Source organism: Anser anser (assembly GCF_964211835.1).
Source record: "Anser anser genome assembly, chromosome: 1".
NCBI lineage: Eukaryota > Metazoa > Chordata > Aves > Anseriformes > Anatidae > Anser > Anser anser.
This window is the reverse complement of record NC_139720.1, coordinates 202064063-202086667: the sequence shown is the minus strand read 5'-3', so window position 1 is coordinate 202086667 and position 22605 is coordinate 202064063. Positions and strand designations below refer to the sequence as shown.

The 22605-nt window shown below is 44.8% G+C and overlaps 1 protein-coding gene across 7 annotated transcripts in view; it reads left to right on the top strand.

Annotated features, from left to right (window-relative positions):
- Positions 1-22605, top strand: part of FAT3 (FAT atypical cadherin 3) — a 419605-nt gene that overhangs the window by 12859 nt on the left and 384141 nt on the right. Inside the window, exon 2 of one of the 7 annotated variants that reach the window (XM_083840063.1) lies at positions 2448-2545. The exons of the other annotated variants lie outside the window; for them this stretch is intronic. The gene's annotated coding sequence lies outside the window, so the exon portion shown is untranslated. The remainder of the gene's footprint in view (positions 1-2447; positions 2546-22605) is intronic. 7 annotated transcript variants of the gene reach the window in all.

Sequence of the window (22605 nt, the reverse complement as noted above, 5' to 3'; positions counted from 1 at the left end):
GCTGCCGTTTCTCTAAAAAACAAAGCTTTGTGATGTCAACCTTTGGGGCTCCCTTTCCTCTGGACATTTTTATTTGTTTCTTTTGCACTGTCTTGGACTTTACATTGTGCAGAGTACATATGTATGTGTATAGCAGGGAATATACAAAGGAAAAGGTTATACTTATGGGAAGATGGAAAAGAAGAAATCCCGGTTTATCTCCTTGTAGGTCCTGAGTCACTCCAGCAGGGCATGCCTCATCTATGTCCTCATCTGTGCTTTGTGTAATCTTGGCCCAGCTCCATCATGGTAGCAAAGCGAAGATCATGCTGGTTAGCATGGTGTGCGTGTTGATTTAACTCGAGAATTCCCTCCTGCTCTTCCCTTTCCTGTAAAGAACACTTAATAACAGAATAAAAATTAAGGTTAATTAAATGGTTATACTACAGAGAAAGTAGAATCTTGAGCTAGACTTTAAGGTAGTCTGGAATCCCATCTGTGAGACTTAGGGGTTGGTCCATAGAGGAGCAGCATCATCTGAAAACAACTCAGTTGATGAATTGAGGACAATTCATCTGAATCCAGGCTCTAAACAGAGGCCCCTCAGCAAAGAAAGCAATTCCGGGCTCCTTATCATCAGCATAGTTGGAGACAACTGAATCCTACCCTTGAGGGGTTGGTTCCCCCAGCCTAGCAGCAGAGGCTGCTATCATCTAGGGCTGATGATAAGCACCTCCAAGTGGGATTCCTTCCTTCCCAGGTATCTGGGAGGGCACCTGCGGTAGGTGATTCAGTCCACTCTTGACTACAGTGACGGTGGTGTTGACTAACCTACATTAGCTATATAGCATTTAGCTGGCTGAAAGCGTATGAGACAGATTCCACACTTTTCATCTTGGGTGGGTTCAACGTCCTCTGGCAGTGCCACTGTACTGTTGGCTGTAAGAAAAGGATATTGGTGAACGAATAGTAAAGAAAGGCCTTTGTAGGTAAAAAAGAGAGACTGTCATTAGTAGCTTTCTTTTAAATTGAAGACCCAGGGTGGTTAGCAGCTGCTAATGCGCCTTGCTGAAGGTGTCTGCTATTGAGAGCATGTAGGCGTTGCATTTTTTGAAAGTAGGTTTTGGACCAAAGATCTTGACAAAGCTAAGCACACTTAACTTCCAGAGAGTCTCTAGTTGGAAAGCAGTAGTTAGAAAAGAAGAATTAGCAGAAATTAAAAGAGAAAGAAAAGTCTATTAATGTCTGTCTTTGTAGTAGTAAGTAGGTCAGTGAGCTGAGAGAGACCTTAGACAGACTTGTAATTCTCACACAGTGAGGCTGGAAGAAAGATGCTGAAGCAGAGGCAGTGATTTAATCAGGAGTTACTCGTGTAAAGCAAAGAATACTGGATGCATAGTCAAAACTTCAGAAAGCATCTTACATTCTGATTTTGAAAATAAAGCTGGAGCTGATGTCAGCCCTGCATTCCCACGCAGAGCGAGCCAAACCCGTTGTCTTTGGGTTTTATGGATGGAGGGGCTAGAGAGGATTAATTGAGGCCATACAACATTATTCCGGGTAGCACATGTGATTGCTGACCTTGGCGCGAGGTGGTGTCTCTGTGTGTGTCCTGTACAAGGCAAGGGTGCTGCTGTGTGTGTGGTGGGACCCCCCTGTGCAGGGCTGTGGTCACAGGGTTGGGATTGGGGTGCCGTGCTTTGAAGCTTGTAGAAGCCATTTGTGTGCTGGGCGAGTGACGGCACCCATCCCCTTTCTCCTATGATCGCAAGGATAGGAGTCCAATTATTTTGTACATAATGAGGAGGTTGCTGAAAGAGGGACTGTAGTTTGGCAGGGAAGAAAGGGAGCGTTCTTATGCTTCCATTTTGCACGGGAAACCTCATTATTTGGTTACGTGGTTATGAGTGAAGTTCTGGCCCTTGAGCTTTTAAAGTGCTTGAAAAGAGTCAGTGATCATCATGGTATGGCTGGGGATCACGTAGGGTAGTGTAGGAAGAGTTGCTGGGGGGACTAACTGTATAGTGAAGCTTTTCTGGAAACATTCTAGGGTAATCAAAGAGGAAAATAATTCACAGTTTAGAATATGTGAATGTCAATATAAAAAATAATTAAATCTATCAGTACTAACAATCCTTTTTTTTTAGGGAGAAAATATTAATAACCTATTTTTATGTAGAAATCTGTTCATTAAGTGAGGGATAAAATAGTGAAGTTTCAATCCAAAAAACTTGAAACAACTGGGGGAACTATGGTGACAACTGAGCTGCTGTTGGAAGGGGACAGGATGCCACTGGAAGGACAGCACTGGGTGGGACAAGCACTGGTGCCGGTCAGCAGGATGGCTGGGGCTGAGTGCTGGCACATACCTGCAATACCTTGGGAGGTGATGAGAGAAAACCAGGGTTACGCATTGTTTGGAAAGTGCTCTGGAACCACTCATTTTTAAAATTATTTCTCTTTCCTAGAACAACACAAGCACAGAATGTTTTGGGTTGAAAGGGACTTTAAAGACCATCTAATTCCAGCCCCCAGCCGTGGGCAGGGACACCTCCCACCAGACCAGGTAGGCCCCCTCTAGGTACTGGAAGGCTACCGTAAGGTCTCCCAGAGCCTTCTAAAAAAAAACCTGAGTGCACTTTTCCCATTTTCTGACTCTTTCAGTATATATTTTTTCCATTCTTTAGGGGACAAAGTGGAAAAGAAATAACAAAGAAGAGTGGGTTGTCTGCCCAGTTGTTCTGCAGTGTAAAAAACTTTCATAAACTCGAATGGGACACATTAATAAAAAATAAGTGTGTGCATGCACTGAATTAACAAGTATCCTCATCTATTTTTTCTCTCTTTATTTATTTATAAATACACTTAAGGCCTAGAGAGACAGCAAGCTGTGTACCTGTTCAATTTTCACATTTATGAAGATCTACGCTGAAAGAAGATGAAGTTATAAAAATGAAGTGCCGCATGGCATTGATTTCTCTAGACACTAACAAGGCAGAATGTGAGTGGAGATGACAACAAAGTAAAGTCTCCATGGGCTGAAATGCTAAATTACAAGAAATGTAAATAAATTAACTGAGTCACCTGTTGCTTTCTAGGCTAAGGAAGTTAAGCAAACAATTTCTAGAGTCTTCTAGAATATGTAAAACTAGTAATGCAGTGCTAAAAGGATATGACATAGTAAAATAATTTCTTGGTGCATTACAGGATTATATTTTGGAGCAGGTAGTTTCAGAGAAGAAATCATTCTTCATTTAATACAGTTGTATGGTGGAATCAGTTGCAGCAGTAATGAAAGTCAGGCCACCAGAAGACTGGGGCTAAAAGACAAATTCAGTGTTCATTAAGTTGCTGATTGAATCCATTGAAGTGGTAGGATAAATTAGTCCAAGTTGTAAATTAGAGAAATGATTAGAGGAGTGTATGTGGCTTATTTGCCTCTGGAGGGGAATGGCAATCCATCTGCCGTGGGATCTTGTTTCTACAGCCTGTGCTATAGGGTTTTTTTGATCTACCTCACCGCACAACTGTCTCAAAAAATACATGATGTTTTGGAGTGTCATATTTTCGTATCTTTCTGTTTTCGTTTCCTGTTGTAATGAATTCACAATAAAAAGGATGTGCCTGTTCCTTTTCCTTCTTCCCCTCTTTTCATCAATGCTGTGTATTCAACCTGAGGTAGGGCATCCAGCTGGAAACATCACTTCTCTCACACAGCATTAGCTTCTTCAGGCTGGGTACTCCTGGGTCAGTCTCTCTTTTTTGTTTTCTTTGGTTTTTACCATTGTAAGCATGAAAATATGTTTGTGCAAAAACATATGCTTTAGGTGGTAGCCCACAAATACAAGTGAAAAACCAGCCTAAGCAAATACCTATTATGGGATGAAAATGTCTGAGAGAAATTTCAACTTTATAGTAAAATATTAGGCTAAAGTAGAAAGGAGAATTGCAATGCATCTTTGCACATTCATGACGTGAAGCAAGAAGAACTGGAGACCGTGATATCGTTAGGTTTACAGCACAGCTCCAGACTAGTGTTGCACTTCAGGAGGAGTCCTCAGCTCAATGGATAAAGAATGATGGTGTCGGATGGTTTGGTGGGGATATTAATCTGGTGTAGGGTTAGCATTTCTAATCTGGGTCCAGGCTGCAGCTAGACAGAGATCTGCCTTTCTTTTTTGTGGTTGTTGCCTGGTATTGCCTTTTGTGGCTCCAGCGAGTCAGTGTGCAGAAAGAACTCTGAAAGATAGTTTTGTTGTTTTTTTGTCTTGGCTTTTGGACAGTAAAGGTGTACCTCATAAGGTGTGGTCTTACTTAGTCATTTTTTAGTATGTTTTTAAAGAGATTGGCGGTTTTCTCTTCGCTTTCCCTATCATATAAAAGCCATGGAGAAAACATCACATCACATGTGCCTTTTAAAAATGTTGGGTCTTCTGATTTAGTGCCCTCATTCTGACATTGTGGCGGGTAAATAAAGACTCAGTCTAAGTTCAGAGGAGGGGGAGTGACTTTTGGAACCCTTTTCTCATGTTTCTGAGTCAGACTTGGCTTAATAATTTATTTTTTTTATATTACTTTCTGGAAATAGAAATACAGAGGGATAATACACCTATACAGAAATAATATCTGTCTACGAGGAGGTGAGTAGAAAAAATACGTATTCTGCTGAAATAGAATATATATTAGTTTACATTTTTTTCTGTGTCTCAAATTTTAAGAAGCTATTCTTGCAAGTTGGTAAGTAATCTCATATTTTTAAGGTGTCCTTTCCTTTACAGGCAGACTTGTTCCACATATGGATTGCAAAGTCTTGATGCACAGGATATTTTCCTTCTCATTAAAATGCATTTATTTATTTTGCAGTGAGAATAGCTTGCTTAAGATGCTTCTTTTGATCTTTGGTAATATCACAGACTCTATAAGACTGCTAGCATAAAGTGGTGTTTATCTCATTTCGGTTTTAGATCCGCTGTTAATTGGACCTGAATAATAAAACGCCACTGCAAAAAGTGCTTTAGTTTGCTAGGTTTAAATATAATGTCCAAAAAGATGCAGGTATTATTATTAGTGCTTGGAAATTGCTGCCTGTCTGTAATCGGAAGGTTTTTTTCTTGTGTTTCTTTGGTTTTCTATGCATTTATTGGGTTTTAAGCCTTTTAGGAACTTGAGGAGAGGGGGGAAGGTATAAAGGAAGGCGCTAAGTTTTTTTTCAAAATGTAATTTTATTTTATTTTATTTCATTTTTGAAACTTGAATTTGTAATGTCGCTTATGTTTCTAGGGAAACAACTGAATGTAATGCAGATCAGCAGCTGAAATACTTTTCCTAGCAGCTGCAGAGTGAAGTTAGCAAGACTTGCGGTCTGTTCTGCAGCTGATGCTGGGAGCTTTGTGTCTGGGGGGCTGGCAGTTGTCCCCCTGGTCCCCTTCGTGGCTGCTGGCCTTTTGGGGAGTATAAGCAGCACAGAGTGATGCCAGAGTTATCCTTCAGAGAGGTTGTAACATGGGGTGCTGAAAGTCTGGAGGAGTGTGTACAGATTTCCTTTTCTCAGGAAAAGCTCAGAAAGAGGGGAGGAGGTGAGAAAGTGAGCTTTCTCCAGCAACTTGGATTGGAGAGGAATGTGAAACTTCACAGTTTTCTCCCATCTCGCTCTTGAAAGTTAACACAAGAAATAGATAGGCCTTGGAGACAGTTTTCTGACAGAAATCCCAGAACCTTCATTCCCAGAAGCCGAGATGGTGACAAGAAGCTGGATGCTCAGACGGGAGTTACCCAAGAGTTTTGTTGATGGAGTTGGATCCTCCAGCAAGCAGGTGTTGGGTAAATGTTTTGATTCTTTGCGGTGCATATTTGCATATTTGAAGCTTTTTGGTACTTATGACTCATTTTAGTTTGCCCAAGTTTGAAAAAGAGCAAACAAGCAAGCCCCTTAATTTTTGTGGGATCCTTGAGTAGCTGGTTCAAGACCTGCGTGCCCTGAGCTGTGCGCCTCAAGTGTGAAGGTCCAGCATGTCCTACCCACAACCTGGGAGGTGACATACCTGACGATCCTCGCCGTTGGCACCCTATGGATAATTATAGAGTTGTCACACCTAAAATGGTGTGAAGGTACTTACTCTACCACTGTCTGATTGTCTCCAACCCTTGAATCCCTTTTGTACCAACGCATCTGAGGTGCTGGTACAAAACTGCACCAGTTTGTGCTGCCCAAGCCCGAGCTGTTTCTCTATGACTCATTATAACCTTTTGCCCTCCCTGGTTTGCCTTGTATCCTGTTTTTTGGCCAGGGTGAAGAGTTGTACATGTGTAACATTTAGGCCAGAGCAGCAATCATTGATGGCTCCTCCAGAAGATGCTGTTTTAAAGGTTTGATGCCAGCGGAAGCTTTATTTGTAGTGATGTTTTGTTTGTACAGGTTAGTATTTATTTATTTTTTTCTTAATGCAAATCTGCCTGGGTCGTGAGGGAGGGTGGGGGAGGAAAACATGCTGAGAGAGTAACACTTGATGCCGTGAAGCATTTTTATTTTCGTGAAAAATGTGTTTATTTATTTTATTCTTTATTTTTTTGTGATAAAACCCTTTTTTTCCTGTAAACTTTTAAGTTTTGTCACTTCTCATTTGCTAGGATTGTGAAGGATGATAATGTGCTCCCTAACCTTTTTTGGTGTATTTTTGTCTGGTACGTTAATAGATTCCTTAGTACTTGAGGAAAAGCAAGTCTCAACTTACTAGTTGCTAATCAGAACGTGGAAGTGGTATGTTTTTTTCTAAAAACTGTAATTCAAGGTTATGCATGTGCAAAAATAGCTGTAGGCTACAACAAATATTTTCTTCAGCAGGTCTAGCTCATTTTATTGACATACTGTTTTGTAAACTGCGGGTGACTTGCATTGTTCTCAACCAAAATAACTTGCATCAATCAACATAAGAGGGTAATTAATTTACATATTTTCATTGTGGAAATGTTCCAGACTTTTTTTTACTGTACAGTGCTATACTCGAGAGAGGAAAAGTGCAATAACATTTTGGGTTTGTAGTGTGTTTTTAAGTTATTTTTCACTTGTGTTTATGCTGGAGAAAACGTCGTGCCCTTCTTAAATTTGAGCTTGGCATAGTGTTGAATGAAAATAAAACAAGACTTAGGAGTGCGATTGTGTTTTGTGACTGTGTCGCACATCAGCACGGCCTTAATGAGATGAGGAGAGGTTGGCTGTTGCGTGCAGTAGCAAAATGTAGTTCAAAATGCTTGTCAGGAACGCATGCAAGAGAGTTAACTGTTTATTTTCTGTATGAGGATCTGAGGGCAGCAGAGGAGACTGTGGCAGATAGGGAGGCGTTGGATTTTGTCTTTACCAAAGATGAATGAGTACTTCTGTGGCGTATTGTTTTTAAATGCTTAGCAAATGCTTGCTCCTGCTTGTGTGAGGCACCAAAAGGTCCCAGATCCACCCAAACTTCTCTACGTCATGGCTGAAATGTAGTTAAAAGCTTGTGGGTCTGTTGAAATGTAGAGAGCAGCATGGTCATCGCTGCCGTTGGACTGACAGGAGGTCATTTTTGGAGGAGCGTGAACCCCAAAGTTGTGGTGTGGTACGTTTTCCTTTCCTCCTTTGCATCTTGAATATACTCTCTGTATGACTTTGCCGATAGTTGTTGTTGTTGTCATTATTATTGTTATTGTTCCTGCCAGGAGACAGGGTAATGGAGCAGTGAAACAAGGTTGCTTAGAGTTCCCCTGTAAAGGGATGCCACACACAGGCTATGGAGGCAAATCACTTTGCCCATGAAGTTATTAAGATTTTTAAATCAGAGAAAATGTAATGCAAAAAGAAGTCTTTATTTCACATTATGCATTGTCTGCTATGGTGCTTGGTCTGTTGCCAAAGTATTATTCACTGGCACTGTGACCCTAATTCCTTGCTTTTAAGCAGGATCCTGCCACCTAAGAGAATATCACTGGAGGTGAGAAAGCAGGTTGAGGGGGCAGAACATCAGCTGAGATTGACCCGATATTTGCTATGGAAATCTTACGGAGGAAAAAAAAAAAAAAGAGAGAAGGAGAAAAAATTGCTAATTTTCATTCTTTAAAGAAGATATTTTACTTAAGGAGCTGCCCTTGAACAGACAGCATTCAGGCTGACTGTGGTGGTCTCTCTTGGTGGTGGCTTTCTGGGTAGCTTTCTGACAGTGAGTGTTGCTGTCACTTTACCTGTGCTGATTTATTATTCTCCTGTAGGTGAGAGCTGCTGTGATGAAGCTATTGCTGCTGCACAGACGGGGACTGGAACTAGATTTTCTGGCTTCAAGGTGGAGTCCTGAGATGTGAGCTCAGGATGTAGCTGAGGTGCACAGCGCTGCTGCTCGTGCTGACCAAACCCGAGCTGCTTCTCCATGACTGAAAGGCAGCAGGGTTGGACCAGCTTGCTGGGAACATGCTGCGCTGCAGAATCTGTGCTGCCTCCGACTTGCTCATAATCCTGGGTCTCCTCCTGTGCCCAGGCAGAAAACCTGTGCTTGCATGCGGTGATGTTTTCAAGCTGGCTGTGCTGGTGATGGCTGAGAGTCCATGTTCTGCCTTCGCTCGAGCTGGTATCCCTCCCTCTTCTCAGTGAGGGCTCGGGCAAGATCCAGCTGAGAACTGATACGCAATCCAGAGCTTTCTTGCATTTTTCCCGAGGTAACTTAAGGGATGGATGAATTTCCTGATTTGCTGGCAGAGAATCAGAGAAGTGCTTGACCCAGCAATGAAAAAGTCCTTGTGATTACTCACTCAGGGACTTTTAAAGCAAAGGAAGCCAAACAGGTTTATATAGACATATGGGCAATGTGACTGTGGCAACTTGGCACCGCTCAGTTAGTCCCAGGTGCTCTTATCTGTGCTAACTCCGCTGGGAAGGGGAGAGCTGACTGCAGAAATGCAGTTGTGCTTTCAGTAACTTGCAGAGAATGAAATCTGCCGTGACTGTACCAGGCTGCACACCCTCTGTTCCCCTGCCTTTCCATAAAATCAGGAGTCTCAGGGAACTGCAGTTAATGGACCGTCTCTGACTCCAGCACATTTTGTCATCCTGGTTGCTTTGAATCAAGTAGTGCAGGGGCCTGACCTCAGACTGTCCACATCCCGAGTTGGTGCGTTTCTGGCCCTCTTTGCTCTGTGCTGAACTGATGTGATTTGCAAGCAAAAGAGAAATTGTGAGCTAATTTAGTGAAAGCCTGTCCTCCGTGCTTCAGTTTCTAATCTCTTCCTAGAAGACAACTGATGGCTGCAGTAGATGGTGCCAAATGCAGGGACCCAAACAGTACACCCACGCTGGCAGAGACCACGTCCTCTCAACCTTGCTCTTTGTAATGACTTTATGCAGTATGAAAATTCATGAGTATTTTATTTTCCTTTGGGTTAAGGAATGATCTGATCAGCTGTCTGTCTTTGTGAGAATGGCTGGATGCAGTCTGTATTCCTCTTCCATCTCGACTCCTTTTTAAAAGCTTCTGACTGGTTCCCATTGTCCTGGCAGTGTTCATGGGCTCTTTTTGGAGAGCACGCAAATGACTAAGGCCCAAAGCCAACTGGTGCAATGCTCACTGAGTGTTGCAATGCTTAAATAGGCATGAAGGCTAGAACTGGGTTGCCTAAACACAGATATCTACAGCCGTGTTGGGAACTTTAAGTTATCACATCATCATTGGTACAGAAGAGGATGGGTCTCTCGTGTCACTGTGCCCCTGTGCTTGGGCACCTGAAACTTGTATCAGTACATCAGATGATAACTTGCTATGTGAAGAAGGAAAAGCAGTCAATATCTTAGTGTAGAGTGGCATTTTACTTTTTTTTTTCTTTCCTGGCATAACAGAAATTTATTTGATACTGATACATTGATTCTAATTTAATACATCCATTGTTCAGGAAGTAGCAATATATTTATTTTTTTTGGAGAAAGTGCAATAAAGGTGAGTTGGAAGGAAGCAATGTGTTAAAATAAGTTCACAGTGATAAATCTGTTGGGGTGTGCATGTATCTAACCGTTCAGTAGAGTACCATAGCCGCAGGACAGGAGTTTGGCATTACACAGGAGGAGTTAGGTGTATGTTGACATCTTCCATTATTTTAATTTGTTTTGCTGTCATGTATTGGAAACTTATCTCTAGTCTCATGCTATCTGGTACATTTAATAACTGGATATTGTTAAAATAAATCTTAGCAAAGGGAAGCCGGAAAAATAAATGAAAGGAGCTGCAGCATTAAATGAGAGAAAAAGAATCCAAGGTCCCAAGTTCCCTCCCTGTCTTAATCAGGCACTGTGACAGTGTTGTAGTTTCACACTGATGGGCCACTAAGCTCTGCCACACCACTCTCTTGCTCAACCCCCTCAAAAAGATGGGGAGAAAATATGAAAAAAAATCCTGTGTTGAGTTAAAGACAGGGAGATCACTCAACAATTATCACAGGCAAAATGGACTCTGCATAGGGAGATGAATGTAATTTATTGCCTGTTGCTAACAGGCTAGAGCAGTGAGAAACTAAAAACAACCTAAAACTACCTTCCACCCATCCACCTTCTTCCACCTCCTCGCCACAAACGGCACAGGGGAACGGGGAATGGGGGCTGCGGTCAGTCCCTGACGCTTCGTCTCCGCCGCTCCTTCACGGTCCCTCTCTGCCCCTGCTCCCCGTGGGGTCCCTCCCACGGGATGCCGTCCTTCCCGAACTGAGCCTGGGGGGCTGCCCACAGGCTGCAGCTCTTCCAGAACTGCTCCCACACGGCTCCGTACCACGGGGTCCATCCCCCAGGAGCAAACTGCGCCAGCACGGGTCCCCCACGGGCGGCAGCTCCCCCCAGACCCCCTGCTCCTGCGTGGGCTCCTCTCCACGGGCTGCAGCTCCGGCCCGGGGCCTGCTCCTGCGGGGGCTCTCCATGGGCCGCAGCCTCCTCCAGGCCACATCCACCTGCTCCACCGGGGGCTCCTCCACGGGCTGCAGCGTGGAGATCTGCTCCGTGTGGGACCCGTGGGCTGCAGGGGGACAGCCTGCTCCACCAGGGGCCTCTCCACGGGCCGCAGGGGAACTTGTGCTGCGTGCCTGGAGCACCTCCTGCCCTCCTGCTGCACTCACCTTGGGGGCTGCAGGGCTGCTTCTCTCTCAGCTCTCACCCCTCTCTCCCAGCTGCTGTAGCACAGCAGGATTTTTTTTTCCCCTTCCTTAACTCTGCTCTTCCAGAAGCCCAACCAGCATCGTTCATGGCTCAGCTCTGGCCAGCAGCGGGTCCCTTTTGGAGCCGTCTGGAGCTGGCTCTGATCTGACATGGGGCAGCTGCTGGGCTCTGCTCACAGAGGCTACCCCTGCTGCCCCCCGCTACCAAACCCTTGCCATGTAAGCCCATTACAGGCAGGCAGTTTGCATCTGGTCCTACATGAACAGATTTTTCTGAACAGGTGGAATAGGGAAATAAATAGAAGTAGTGATTTAGATTCAGTACTTGTCCTGGATACCCAACATGAGAGAAGCAAAACCTAATTATTTTTATTATTGTGTTTTTCTGAGCTGCACCAAAGTCCTGCAGCTCGCAGGATCTACACGTTTCTCCCATCTTGAACATGAATGTTTGTGCTTCCAAGTACTGCATTAAAACATTTCCAAGCAAGATTATGTTTCTTGAGATCTTGACTTTCTTTTTTTCCACATTTGGTAATTATCTTTACAGACAAAAGATATTGTATTTTTTTATACCAGTTTTATTGGACAGCTTGTGCATATCTAAGTCCTGACGTGTACTGGCGTGCTGTCAGAAATGGCTGAATTTACAACGTGCTTTGGTGTGTGTGCAGCGTGACTGCACATCTCTGTTCAAGTGAAGGTGAGCAGCATCCCCTGTGCCGAATCCCTCCTTGCCTCACCTAGGAGATGGTCCAAGGATGTGCTCAGAGGTGAGGAAGAGACACGTCTGTCCCACATCTGCCCCACACTATGCATATCCAGCTGCTGGGGAGCTGATGTTTGGGGTTCTCGCTGCAGTGCAGATGTGCCTTTAGGATCTGAAATACTGAAGATGAAGCTACCAGAGTCCAGTAGAACTATGGTTCTTAAATATTTCTGATAATTGTCGTCTTAACCTCTGTTTTTATTCACAGAATGGTTAAGGTTGGAAGGGACCTCTGGAGGTCACCTGCTCCGACCCACTACTCAAGCAAGGCCACCTATAGCAGGTGTCCTTCTTATGGTGGGTTCAGTTATCAACAGGGATTTGGTGTGCTGTGTCCAGCTTTGGAGGAGGAATTTGGAGCTTAAGTGATTCTATGATACCTCTTGGATGAAACACGACCAAATTTCTGACTGGGACTGGTTGCTAGACCAATGTTCCTGTGATGCTTTGTGCGAGAGGGGAGGGTGCTACCATCCCCAGTCCCCAGCTAGAAATTGCCCTGCCTCCCTCAAATTCTCCTTGACTTCAGTTGACGTTCATCTGTCTGCATTGGGCTGTTGTGTCCTGTTCTTTCTTTGTGCAGGGGCACTGCTTCCAGTCTTGAGCTGGCTGGATTTTAGCAAACGCTGGTGCTCAGTGATTCCTGTGTTGTGTATATACGGTTGTAGAATGCTTTCCGAACGAACAGTCCTCGGCAAAGCTGCTTTAATGAGCTGCAGTGCTGATTGTAGCATATCCCACCCAATCTCGCAGTGCTCCACTGAGCTGAAATACCTTCTTTGTTCTTAAAATAGCCCCCACTGATTTGGATTTTAATTGCAGATATTACAGCTGTCAAAGAAAAGGAGAAATGACCAGATGATTGTGTTGATGGTATAAATGGAAGCTGGGGATATGTTGAGTTTCAGCCTTTAGATCTTCCCTCATTCAAGCCCTATTGCAGATATGCCTGCATGCTGCAGTGATTATGTGGAGCAGAGGCTTTCTCTAACATTAAGATGACCCTGAAGTGCGTTGTGCCTCATTATATCCACCACATTGACTAAACAAATCTGACAATAAGCGTGTAGGCAACAAGGATTTTGGTGCTAGTAATGGTAACAAAACAGGAGTAGATATTAAATATGTTGATTGAAACTAGAGCCTTGATAAATCAAGATGGAATTTACTAATGCTCAGACAGATGGTAATTCAGGAATTCAATTAAAACTGAAAAAATCAAAGAGGTGATTAAAAAGTTTAAAGCTTGGGCACCAGACTGCATGTTTGCATTGTTCATCAACCAGCATTTGTCAGGGGGCGAGAGCTCATCTCAGTAAGTGAACTGAATCTTTTCAGCACAGACATGTCAGTGACAGCCAGCAGCCTGTCATTGTTGCTGTTTTACTTCATTACCTGTTGATTCACTTCTCAAGTTTTATGAGTTCATAAATCACCCTATGGAAACAGGCATGGTAGGCTGGCTTTGTTTTGTACTTTTTCATTTCTAGTGCCCAGGTGGATGGATTTTTGGCTAGATGCAGCAGGTGCCTGGTAGGTTCCTCAGGCTTCAGAAAGGTACCATGAGGGTGCTGTGAGACTGTCCACCAGAGTTGATTACAAACATGGAAAGGAGAGAAGAAATCAGGGAAAAGCCTCTGGGTTGAGTCTGTAAATCACTGTATAGAATCATAGTGTATCCCGAGCTGGAAGGGACCCGCAAGGAACATCAAGTCCAACTCCTGGCTCCACACAAGACCACCTAAAAATCAGACCATATGCTCAGAGCGTTGTCCAAGTGCGTCTTGAATTCTGTCAGGCTCAGTGCCATGACCATTTCCCTGAGGAGCCTGTCCCAGTGCCCAACCACCCTCTGGGTACAGAACCTTTCCCTAACACCCAGCCTGACCCTCCCCTGTCCCAGCTCCATGACATCCCCTCGGGTCCTGTCGCTGTCCCCAGAGAGCAGAGCTCAGCGCCTGCCCCTCCGCTCCCCTCGTGAGGGAGCTGCAGGCCGCCATGAGGCCTCCCCTCAGCCTGCTCTGCTCTGGGCTGAGCAAACCAAGGGAACTCAGATGCTCCTCATATGTCATGCCCTCTAGAGCCTTCATCATCTTCATAGTCCTCCTTTAGACACTCTCTAATAGTTTTATGTCCTTTTTATACTGTGGCACCCAAAACTGCACCCAGTACTCGAGGTGAGGCCACACCAGCACAGAGCAGAGCAGGACAACCCCTTCCTTCACCAGCAATGCCGTACCTGATGCACCCCAGCGTACGGTTGGCCCTTCTAGCTGCCAGGGCACACTGCTGACTCATCTTCAACTTATTGTCAACCCAAACCCCCAGATCTCTTTCTGTGGGGCCGCTCTGCAGCCTCTCATACCCCAGTCTGTAGGTATATCCACCATCACACTGTCCCATATGCAGAATCCAGCACTTGGCAATTGTTAAACTTCCTATCATTGGTGATTTCCCAGCCCTTTAATTTGTCAAGATCTCTCTGCAAGGCCTCTCTACCCTCTAGGGAGTTGACAGCTCCTACTGATTTATTGTTGACAAAAAATACTTAGCACACGAGTCCTGCGTCCATACCGTTTATGAAAACATTGAAGAGAACTGTCCCTAAATGGAGCCCTGGGGAACCCACTAGTGACTGACTGCCATCCTGATGTAACCCCACTTACCATAACCCTTTGAGCCCGACTTGTCAGGCAGCTGCTCGCCCACTGCACTGTGTGCTTGTCTAGCTGTGTGCTAAGTACGCAGACCAATATCGCACTGAGATTGTGATTTTGTCCTTGAGCTGTTCACTGGTTTGGAGACGCGTAGGGCATTCTCTCATATAGGGGAGAGAGAGCTCCTGCCAGCCTAGGGAAGTTTCTGCAGGGAATATGGGAGAGGTGTATGCATGGTAGCATAGCTTGGTGATCCTTTTGGGATCACTGGTACCCCAGTGTTGCAGGGATATGAAGGTTTCTGTTACATCTCATATGTTTAGTATTAATCACTGTTACTTACACATACGTGATGCAGGCTTAAGTCAGGGGCTGATAAGTGTTACACTTAGCAGATCTGGTCCTCAGAGAAGGAGAGGACTTTCTTTCCCGTTCCTGTTGTGAAAGGTAATATCCTTCAGGGTCATTGAGGGTTTAATTATGCCCTTGCAGCACTCTAATGTGCCTGAAGGGATTTTGCTAAAACTTAACAACAACAACAAAAGTGGCAGACAAGATGGAGAATGTGATTTTTTTTTTGTATATTTATTTGTTTTGCTCGAAGTGCTGGCAATGGGGAGGTAGATCTTTGCTAGAATATCACTTTTTTTTTTTCTTCTTTTTTTCCTCTGTTCTGGCCTGCGTTACTTTTACTTACAATAATAAAATTAATTTGATTTTTTTTCCTCCTTATATGAGTGACAGGGGGAAATTCTGCTCCGAAGATCTCATTACTGGCCAATGCGTGCAGCTGAGCTAGTTGCATAAGCTAAATATAATGTTGGTAATTGATGATGTTGTATTCTCAGTGCAAGGGGAGAGGCGTGCGAGTGCTCTGGGTGTTGTGTGATGTCTGTCGTGGAGGCAGGGTACTTAACGTCCACTTCATCTTGTTCCTTGATGCTTGGTTGAAGTGAAAGGGAATACAAGATGAGCTTTCCTGTCTGAAATACTGAGTTTTTTATTAAGAGCCCTTTAAAAGTGGAAAGTGAGGTTGTTTTAAAGTTACGAGAGCCATTTGGATTACATTGCAGCATTGCCCAGGAGTGGAGAACAGAAGAAAGTGCTGCTGCACTGGTAGTGTACTACCTGCAGTAATTACCTTGAGCTGTCATTTCTTAATGAACTTTGCAAAGTGGACGTGAATGGTTTCTCTCTCTCTCTCTCTCTCTCTCTCTCTCTCTCTCTTTTTTTTAATCTTTTTTTTTGGTGGCTTATTTTATTTATTTTTTACAACTCGACGGTAAGTTTTAAAACATTGCAGCAGGACTCTTCCCTACGTATTGGTTCAGGCAAATCTTTCAGTGAAGGTAACAGAGGTTTCACTTCTCTTAAGATACACAAGAAACCAGCATTTTATTAGAGATGAGTAACAGGCATTGCTCACTTGTTTGTGTATTGCTCTGTATTTTTTGGATCATTGTGCATGTTCCAGACGTCTGGAAAATGGGAAGAGGGTCTTGGCATCTCATATCATTTACACCCTATATGAGCAAGTGATTTCAAAACAAAAGCGTTGGAGGAGGCAATGCGAATGAAAATTGGGAGCTTAAGGAAATTTCACCTGATGACCAAACCCTGTAATTTTGCAAGCCGGAAAGTAGGCGTTGTTTTTCAGAGAAACCAAAAAAGCCCTGCAGCCCGCTAGCAGATGGAACGGGAGTGAAAGTAATAATGAAAAAGGTATTTGTTCATAGTCTGTCTATACCTCCACAGGGAGAAGATTACCAAGATGAGGTGGTGCATCAGTTTATCAGGTGGAGGTGTTACGAGCCCTGCTGTTATGGAAAGCAGAACTGAAAGAAAGGAGACACACTTGAGTTTTTCTTTTCACAGTGGGGGTAATTGCCTGTTGGGAAGAACTCACCCAGAAGCATGATGTGTGGCTGTTGCCTGCCTTCACAATTGGGTGTTTCCCTGGAAGAGGTGCTGAGGCTCAGTTAGAAATGGTAGGCTGCATCCAGGAGTTATTTGGGGAAATCCATGACCTGTACAGGAGAACTGAACTGATGAGTCAAGCAGTGTGCTCTTGGCCTGAAATTCTGTGAGACACTTCCACAAATCAATCTTAGGTGTGGATTTTCAATGTATTCCTTTAAAGTTACTTTGTAGTTAGAAAATGGTAATTGTCTCATCCTAAGGAGGGGGTATTTTTTAAGGGATGCATTTCATGTTTTTCTGTTGTGATGTATTTCTCACTACCTGCTTGTCCCTGGTGTGCTCAGCAGTATTTTTTGCTTTCTGTCTTGACAACCAGTTGGACTGCTGGTGGTATCCCTTGCGCTAAAGTGCTAGATAAACACTTGGGGTGCACTTTGTTTCAGGAGAAAGCATTCTGCAGCCAGGTGGTTATTTAATGCTAAGTGGAGCTGAAAAGATTAATCAGCTAATTAGGTTAATAGCATAATGTTTTTTAGGAAGGGGACTGTGCAATACCAATGTGGTATTGCACAACAAGCTCCTTTGCAGAAAAAAAAAAAGCAGGAGTGCTCCAGGGAGCTCTGCTAGTCCCAGTAGGTATCAAACTACAAAACATTAAAAGATGCTTCAGTGCATCTGGACCAGTGTTTAGATGCAATGTTTGGTGGGGGTTAGGACTGTTTCTTATTCTCTTCTCATAGGATGAGGAAGAAAATCAACTGGGGATCAATCTGTTCTTGTAACACTGGGGTGGCTTCTGTCCTTATTAGCCTTTCATTTAATATTATACGGAGGCACTGGGTGACGATTGCCTTACAGTTAGCATAATAGACCCCCATTTGAAGATGACAGTTAAAGTTAGGATTTTTTCTTTTCTACTGTTATAGACTTGAAGGTTTCCCTAGGTCTGCAAGGATAAGTGAGAAATGGTAGTAAAGAGGAGATGCTGTCATCAGCCCTCAGGAAAGGCTGCCCAGCCAGCTCATCCATCCCACAGATGAACAGGATTTAGGATTGGAAATGGTCCGGTCTCTGCGAGCCTGTGCCAGAGCTTGAACCTGCCCAGACAAACCTGAGGCTTTTTGCTATGTGTAAGCTGCCAGCCCCGGTTGCAGCAGGGACACGTCTGTGCAAATGGGCTGAGCTCAGCCCCTTCGGAGGCGACTGGAGGATGCCGTGATGGGATAGCACTGCCTGATAACTGCCTGGAGGTGTTCTGCTTGGAGGCACCGTGGGGACAGCCGGCAGGGTTGCCCCTGGGCAGACATACCCTGCAGGACCAGCCTCCAGGTGCAGAGCAGGTTTGTGCCTGCAGGAAGCTTGGCTGTCTGGTGTGAGCTGCAGATGCTGCACGGCTGATATTGGGACACCTATGTGGTCTCCCAGCCAACTTTATGAAGCTCAGGTGCTTAAAATTAGGCTTCCAAATCCACACTTAGGCACCCATCAAACCATTTCAAGGCTGTTCTGTCATTTCAAGCACCAGCCTTTCCTATTTAAATTAAATTGCTCAAATAGTTATTTATATCTGAGCTTATGTCTGGCTCTAGGGTTTCTGCTGCCAGCAGCACAAACCAGTGGCTGCAGCTGGGCCGCGGTGCTTTGCCTGGCTGTGGCATTAATGGTGCATTCATCTCCATGCCAGAAAGCAGGGAGACAGCGGTGTAAAGATCTTCAGAGGCAGAGGGGATGTGAAGAAACTTCAGGGATAGTTGTAAAGGCAGATCTGGATGGGATGGAGGGGAACACAGCAATGCTGAGGGCATGGGGTGGGCTGCACCATTAGTCGCACAGCGTGTGGCAGCTCGCAGTTCCTCTCATCATCGTTAGGAAGCTGAAATTCAGTGGCGGATCCACAATGGCACTGTACTCTGTGAAAAGGGAGGAGTACAGATGGATGAAAATAGGTCGCCCTGCTTGCGTTTGTTTGTGTGTTGATAGGGCTGTGCTGAGAGCTGAAAGCACCAAGGCTTTAACCAGGCTGGGTGCATTGCTCATCCCTTTCCTTATGGGAGCTGACTGGGAATGAGATGCTGGAAGGTTTTGTTGACTTCCCTGCTCTTATTATTAATATTTTTATAAGGACCTGAGGTTCCTGGTGTGACTGGGCACCAAGCATTATGCAGACTGTAAAGACTGTCCTGTGCCCAAGAGTAAATGCCTCAGGTAGGTGAGTCAAAGCACAGATGAAGTGCAAGAGTGCTTAATTTTTTCTATTATTTTATTTTTATTGCAGCTCAAGTGTGTGCTCAATGTGTAGCTTGAATTACAGGAAGCACTTCAGGACACAGATTTAAGGCCTTCTGGCCCTAGGGGCACTGACAGCAGAGCAGCACCTGCGTTTCAGCAGTGTTTTGCACGTTGTGTGGACGTAGGCCTCCGTTTTCTCCGCTTAAAGCTGTTGTAGCCAGCAATCTAAGGGCTGGGATAAAAGCAAACAAAGCGGGAACCCAACCCTCTAGCAATAAAGTTTGAGGTGTTCATTGAAAGGGAGAAAAAAAGAATGAAAATGATTAAGAAAGCGCATGGCAGGGTTGCCTGCACTCATTGTACACCTTGAGGCTTCTACATGTCCGAAGCCTCTCAAAGCCTGGATTCATCCAGCTGTTACCCAGGTAATCAGAGGAATATTGGGGAGCCCTTGGATTCCCTGAATGAGCAGCCGTGACTGAGGTCTGCGTTCGTGCACCACGAGGTGAGCAGGGTGGACGATCTCCAGCCAGCCTGCCCTCTGGGAGACAGAAGGGCTCGGGTCTGGTGCTGCTGAGCACCCCCAGCACGGTGTGAGATGCAGACAGACTGCGATTTCCACTGCCCTGTCCGGATAAGAGGGGGGCTGCAGAGCAGCAGGGAGGGGAGCACAGGGCGAGCTGTCCTCCCAGCAGCAGCCCCGGCCTCCCAGCATTGTCTTTTGCAAGCGGGAGTTTCTGCTGTAATGTAAAACACGACCAGGGGAAATTCAAGTAGCTCTTCTGTGTTTATACAGTATTTTTCCGGATTAGCTCCTAGCTTCGTTCAGCTCAAATATGCAAACTACTTAAGAAATAGAAAGAAATCACCTTAAGTGGCTTCCTGTGGGGGGCTTCACTGGCTGTTCTGGGGACTGGCCGTCACTTTTTAAAAAGTTAGACAAAACAAAACACCGTGGCTTTTCCTGACTGCCACAGCCCTTTGGCTGTTGCTTAGCTACCGCTTGGCAATGACCTTTCCCCACAGAAGTGATGTTTGGAGCTGAAATCACCCAACAAAAGGGAAGAGCATAAACCCCCTGGATGACAATCGCCCAAGATCTCTGCCCTGCACTCGGTGCTTTCTGTTCCCACCAGCAGCATGCATTTTACGCATGACTTGTCAAAGCCAGCAGTAATTTTGTGTTGATAGGGTCTGTGGGATTAGGTATTAAAGGTAGACTGTGAGGTCTCTAATTTTTGAGCCATCACTGCTTTCCAGTTGGTTCCTCTGCGAAACTTCAGTGCCAACACAACAAAAGCATCACGTGTCTGCAGGGGAACAGAGCTGAGTATCCCTGGCCTTTGGGCAGCAGCACAGAACACGCTGCACCTGCAAGCAGCACGGTGCCCCTTCGCTCGCGGCACAGGAATTGCTTTGGTTTGCTTTCTCTGGCATCCAGAAAGAGCATCAGAGGATCTCACGTGTAAGACATGGGCCAGGAAGCCCTAAACTGGGGGCTCTGGCTGCACTGACCCCTGTCTCCACAGCCCCGAGGTAACTCTGTAACTCTGTGGAATTTGGAAAAAAGAAGGGCAGTCTGCTATGTATTCTTTTATGTGTTTTTTTTTTTCTATTTTGTAACCTTTTACATCGAAAAATGTAGAGGTGTGAATGCAAATGCTGCTGCTTTTATCAGACTGGCAGGTCATTTTTAGAGAGAGGAAGGAAGTTGGCGCATCCTGCATGCTGTACATCTCACTGGACTACGGGCTCAAATTTTGACCTGCTTTGGTTTGCTTAATTTTCTTATGCCTTTAGGCCTTCAGAGGTAGGTTCAGCCCAGCATGTGCACATCGTGTCTCTTGTTCTGTTGGACCCTTCTCTGAGCTGGGCAAATTCCTGGCTTGCTTTTTCTGGGAGAAAGGGAGTGATTCTCTTTTCAGTGGAATCAAACGCTCATTCCCAACCAAAGCCAGTCCAGCTGCCCAGGTGTGTGGACACACAAGAACCAGTTGTTACCAGACAAGCAGTCTGTAAGTCCAGCAGGGAATGCGATGGAAAGATTCTAGCTTTGCAGATTTTGCATCTGAACAAGGGTTCCCATTTTCTATATACTGAGCAGGCTATCTTCATTGTGAACCCCAGTATTAGATATCTGTAGATTGGGAGTGGAAAAGATGGAGATTTTATCACAGGTGGGCTGTCAAAGTAGGATTTCCTAAAATACATGCCACAATCTAGAGTACATTTACTGGTTGAGTATGTTAGATAGGTTATGTGAAATCTGGTGTCCTCCTATTCTGCAGTGATAAAGAACCACAAGTTGCAGCATAGTTCTAAGGAAATTGAATTTCTTTGAAATTAGGGTTTTGAATTAATAAACTGTTTCTTGGTTAAACATCATCCCTAAGAAAACCTAGTATTGTCAGGTCATAAACCAGAGCTGTCTTCTCACCCATTCATGGTAGTCCTTGCTTCACTTCATTTTCACCTCTTTGCTGGGTCCAACTAGTAGCAAGCTTGCTGATGTAGTTTGACTGTAATGAATACGATGACTGGACCCAATCTTATAAAAAATGGTTTAAGTGATGATCAAAACTGTGCTCATAGCACCTTGAATGCTGAAACCTAAATCTCATTAAAATGCTTTGAAATTCATCAGATTTTGTGGCAGTGTGAAAGATGTCAAACAACAGTAGCAAAAAGAGGTATCTAGTTCAGTTCTTGTGGGTGGATGCTAAACAGTTAGAGTAGCAGGAGAAAAATTGTCTTATTATCCTTGGGTAGTGCAGTAGTAGTTTATTACAGGAAAGGGAGAGTCAGTGGAACAGAAGTTGTATCATTTTTCATATCCCCAAACTCTGACACTGTACTTCTGCACTACAATATTATTCCAATAAATCAAAAGATGGGATCCCTAGAGGTTTTTGTAAAGGATCGCATTTTTGAAGGGAGGTAGGGTTGAGAAGGATGCAAAAATTAAATACATTAAAAAGTTCTCATTTGTTAAGCTGCTTTGGAAACAGCTTTAGGAGAAGAAAGCAGCCAGGTTCAAGTTCAGGCTCTAACCTCAAGGTGCTTAGGTGCTGCAGTGTTTGATTTCTCATCCGCTGCAGCACAAATGCTTGGGACAGGGGATGAGTCAGAGCTTTGGCTGAAACAGAGTATGTAAAATCTTGGTCCTGTGAAATAATAATAAAAAAATCTATAGTATCAAACTGCCGCTTGATAGTTTTCATTTACAGATGATAACAATAACAAGGCTATTGCGTTAGAGGAGAACAGCAAGGATACATTTCAGACAACACGTTGGGACTTGGTGTATGGCTTGCGATGGCAGGCGGCAGGCTGCTGCAATGTCCCTTTTACCCGAAGGCCAAACCAGGGGGAAAGGGACCAGGTCTGAAGCACGGCTTGTAGTGCTGGCCAAAACACCCTGTCCCTCTGCAGGGGCAGCTCTGCTTGGCTCTTGATGAAGAGCTGCCTCCTGCCCTGCAGGCTGGGGATGCTGTCTCCTATCTCCCTCCAGGCCTAGTGTTGCCCTTTGGGTTGCACTTAGATTTGTGCCAGTGCACCATTAGATGCTGCATTATTCATATTGTGCTCGAAGGGCAGGGATGTGTTCCCTGGGCAGAGGATTTTCCAGCCGGAGAAGAGTACAAGTGTGGCGGCGAGTGGTGAAGGAGGGCTGCAGGAGAAGGGAGCGCCGGGCTGCCAAATGTTGCTGTTTGTGAGTGTCAGGTAACTTCTCGGGTTGTCAGAGGGTAAAGCAAGGTGGTGACTGGTAGTGCGTTACATTCCCAGCTGTAGCAGGCTCTGTGTAAGTGCCTCGGGAAATACACGTCCCTCTCTGAGTGCTGGCAGCGGAGTGACCTGCCCTTTAATCTCAGCGTAGCAAAATACACAAAAGCTGTCAGA